Source organism: Daktulosphaira vitifoliae, unplaced genomic scaffold (assembly GCF_025091365.1).
Source record: "Daktulosphaira vitifoliae isolate Bord-2020 unplaced genomic scaffold, ASM2509136v1 Scaffold_2, whole genome shotgun sequence".
Classification (NCBI taxonomy): domain Eukaryota; kingdom Metazoa; phylum Arthropoda; class Insecta; order Hemiptera; family Phylloxeridae; genus Daktulosphaira; species Daktulosphaira vitifoliae.
The window spans coordinates 29,496,052-29,500,896 of NW_026099573.1; the positions used below are offsets into that span (position 1 = coordinate 29,496,052).

General features: G+C 27.6%; 1 protein-coding gene across 9 annotated transcripts in view; it reads right to left on the reverse strand.

Moving 5' to 3' along the window:
- Positions 1–4,845, reverse strand: part of LOC126897233 (modular serine protease-like) — a 116,139-nt gene that overhangs the window by 8,075 nt on the left and 103,219 nt on the right. The window lies entirely within an intron of this gene.

Sequence of the window (4,845 nt, forward strand, 5' to 3'; positions counted from 1 at the left end):
TTTTTTTTATACTAAAACCTTAAATATTTACCTTTCATTTAATATCATTTTTTTGAAAATCTAACACTTAACCTGCTCATTGGGGGGGATTTAAAATAGCAACTTTTTTACAAAATCTAACTTTTTCAACTTAATTTTTGAAAATGTTCCGGAAATACTGCGTCTATCAAACATATATCAAATTAAAGTGATAAGTGATAACACAATTTAAGGTGTAACATAGCTCTTTTAAACTTTTTTAAATTCTCACAGTTATATCGTTATTTTTTACCTTTGTGCAGTGTACCTCAGTTACCTACCTACATAAAGCAAACACCGATGTTTTCAATGAATTAAACCAATCTTTCCTTAAGTTTACCAAAGTTTTTCTTTGGATTAATACTGTACATGGATACAAGTTGGTTGTTTTCATTTTTATTTATTCTTATCACATCGATTCATTCTACCTAATATCAGCTGTTTTTATTTACTTTCTGGAGACTTTAACGGTCGGTAACACGGTATCTTAATTTTACCTCAAACATATACGTATTCCTATTTACGCTATTAATTTTTAAAATCATATAAACTATTAACTCTTATAATTATGGAGGAGCAACTTGCATCCATAACAAAAACATTAAATGAGATCAAATCAACGCAGAATAAGTTGATTCAATCGTTCAATGACCAAAATAAAACAATAAAAAACTTCAATAATCGTTTTGACGATCTTTTGAATCAAATAAAAAAAATAACTGATGAAAATATTCTATTAAATAATAAGGTTTCTCAACTCGAGCTCAAGATCAAAAATTTTGAACAGAATGCTACATCAACATCTAATACAACCCATTTTGATATAATTAACGAAATTGCTGATAGACAATCGAGAATAAATAATATTATTCTGTTCAATATGCCCGAACCGACTGAAACTAAACCTGATAGTGACCAAATTAAATTAATTCTTGATGAAATGGAACTAAAAATCCATCCTGTTAGGTATTTTCGCTTGGGCAACCCTTCTTCTCGAACTCGTCCATTGAAAATCACGTTCAACGATACTAAAAATGTATTTGACATTTTACGAGCGCAATCCAAAATCCGTTCCTCAAATCAATTTAAAGAAATAAGATTCTCTTCGGATCGCACTATGAAACAGCGTGAACAGATGTCAAAGCTACGGCAAGAACTCGAATCTCGTCGCAACAATGGTGAACAAAATATTATTATTAAATATATTAAAGGTAACCCAACTATTATTAATAATCCAAAAAACTAAATCGCACTTCATGTACTTTATCAATATATTATCAAAATGTTCGTGGTATAAATACCAAATTAAATAAATTAAATTCATTTATTCCATTGTCATCTTTAGATATTTTTACCTTTACTGAAACATGGCTCACAAATAATGTAAATTCTTCGGAATTAGGCTTTAAAAATTATAATGTTTTTCGATGTGACAGAAATGTTCTCACAAGTAATTTATCTAAGGGTGGTGGAGTACTTATTGCTGTTAAATCTCATATAATTTGTAAAATTTTAAATGTTACTGTTAAATGTATTGAGCAGATTTTTATTCAAGTTCAACTAGGAGCTAATATATTTATTATTTGCTGTATTTATATCCCGCCCAATTCACCTCTTACTCTTTATGAACAATTTTTCCTATCTATTAATGAACTTTACTTATCTAATCCTAAAGCCAAATTTATATTATTAGGTGATTTTAATTTACCCTTATTAGATTGGTCATTTTATTCTTTACCATTAATTTGTAATTCTCAAATCGATTCTTATTTTGTTAGCATGCTATCACACTATAATTTTAATCAATTTAATTTTATACGCAATCACAGCAATGTCATTCTTGATCTAGTCCTATCTAATGCTTACATAACCGTCGATAATGACCCTGATCCGTTAATTCCGATTGATAAACACCACCCGGCTCTTAATATATCACTAAATTGTGAACAATATGAAATCTTAAAAACTACACATGATTTAATTTATGATTTTAATAATTGTGATTACAACGAAATTGTTAAATTTATTGGTGATTCACTCTCCACTATTGATTTAAAATCCTATAATATAAATGAAATAGTTGTTCAGTTTTACCATATTTTGTACGAAGCAATCAATAATTATGTCCCTATAAAACGTATATATAATAATTCATATCCTTTTTGGTACTCCAATTCGCTTAAATTATTAGTAAAAGAAAAAAAAATTGCTCACCTTGTTTATAAACAATCTAACAAAATGTCAGATTATATTAATTTCTCCCGTCTTAGAGCTAAATGCAAAAGAAATGCTAAATTAGATCACAAAAACTACACAAATAAAGNTCGAGCTAAATGCAAAAGAAATGCTAAATTAGATCACAAAAACTACATAAATAAAGACCAGTTTTTGATTAAACAGAATCCAAAATATTTTTGGAAATTTATTAATTATTTAACCAATAATGATGCTCTACCTTGCTCTCTTTCCTTAAATGGATCAGTTGCCGAAAATGGTGCTGATATCGTTGAGCTTTTTAGTAAATACTTCTCTGATGCCTATTGTAATTCATCTCAAACATTTAATTCCCCCTCTTTAAATGTAGATAACCCTAATTTAAATTCTACTTTAAATTTAAATTCCATTACTGTTACTGAACTAGAGGTTTTTAATATGATTTCTGACCTAAAATTAAGTTCAACTGCAGGCCCAGATGAGATACCTACTATTTTCCTTTATAATTGTAGATTTATCCTAACACCGATATTAACTAGTATTTTTAATTTATCCCTCGCTAGTGGTACCTATCCATCTTTTTGGAAAACGTCGTTTATTTCACCTATTTTAAAAAAGGGTAATCCTTCACTAATTTCAAATTATCGCCCAATCTCAAAATTATCATCAATCCCAAAGTTATTCTCTCACTTAATTTCATCTAAACTTAACAATTTTTGCTCCTCAGTCCTAATAAATAATCAATTCGGTTTTATACCAAAACGCTCAACATGTAATAATTTAGCCATAACAAAAAACTTAATACTTCAGTCATTTGAATCTAATGCTCAAACTGATATAATATACACTGATTTTTCCAAAGCCTTCGACCAAGTTAATCATGTATTACTTATTAAAAAATTACAATCTTTTGGTTTCTCTGGATCACTTCTTAAATGGTTCCAATCTTTTCTTTCAGACCGTTCCCAAATTGTTAAATACCTCAAATTCAAATCGTCACTTTTCCCAGTCCCTTCAGGCGTTCCTCAAGGAGACCACCTGTCTACACTTCTATTTAATATTTTTATTAATGACCTGCCTAATGTTATAATGAACTCTAATATCCTTATGTTTGCTGATGATGCTAAATTAATAAAAATAATTAAATCTGAACAAGATGCAATTTGTTTACAATCAGATATTAATAACTTACTCACATGGTGTAATAAAAATCACTTATTTTTAAATGTGGATAAATGTAAATTTATGCACTTTTATCTAATAAAAAACCCAATTAATTATTGTTATTCTATTTCCAATATAAATATCGAGCTAGTTTCTCAATTTAAAGATTTAGGCGTTATTTTTGATTCTAAATTAAATTTCTCCCCTCACACAGAAATGATAAGAAATAAAGCTATGCGTAATTTGGGATTTATTAAACGCACTTGTGGCTCATTTATAGATCCTGTTCCTCTAAAAATTCTGTTTTATTCCCTTGTACGTTCCCATCTTGAATACTGTCCTCTAATTTGGTTAAACAATACTTCTAAACAAAACACCGCACTAGAATCTGTTCAAAATAATTTTCTCCGTTTTATTTCATTTAAATTTAACATACACAGACCTCCCCATAGCTCTTATGACAGCATTCTTAATTACCTTAATTTTAATACACTCAAAGAACGTCGAATGCTTTTGATTTCAAAATTTTTACATAAATTATTATTAGGACTCATTGATTGTCCGGAACTCCTATCATTAATTAATTTAAAAATAAATAATATTAATACTAGAAATCCTAAACCTTTTTATCCTCAATTCTCAAAAAAAAATTACATTTTAAATTCCCCTGCAAACCTTTTGATGACAGCTGGTAATATATATTTGTTTGATTTTTTTTAAATGATTTTTTTGTATTTTTAGTGAACTTTTCTGAGTTTTTATATTCATTTATATTATAATAGTTTGTTTCATAATACTGTATACTTTTTCGCATTTATATAAAATTGTTTTTTATTCTTGTATCTTACTTTACACCCATGTAAATTGTTATTGGACTAACGTCCATTTAAAATAAAAAAAAACCCAGCACAGTGGAGTCGCGGCATAGTGGGGATGTTGCATAGTTGGGTCCAGTATAGATTTAATCTGACAGTGATTAAAATCACTATCATAAGAAACGCTTCGATGCAAATCAGTAGATAGTGTTTAATTCTAAGAAATTGGTGGATAATTACAAAAGCTACATTATCTGCTAGTTTCTTATTAATACCCTGATTAAGATAAAGTATGTCGAATGAAAAAGGGATTATTAAAAAATATTATTTCTCATAAAAAAATTGTGTTGATTCGTACACTTTTCAATGAGTTATAGCATTATAAAGTTAAAAATGTAACCAACCCAACCCAACATCAACTCCTATTTCCTTAATTATATCCAGATTAGTAATTATTTTAATTATATATTATATAATTTTTATAATTAATTATTTTCAAATTATTATTGATTTTTAATATGTTAAAAGTAATCATTTTGAACCTACTTCTTTTTGTTCTTTAAAGTGAAAGTTTTAATAAAAAAAAAATGAATTTATTACCATAACTTTTAACTCAACTTGCAAGTTTGAAATA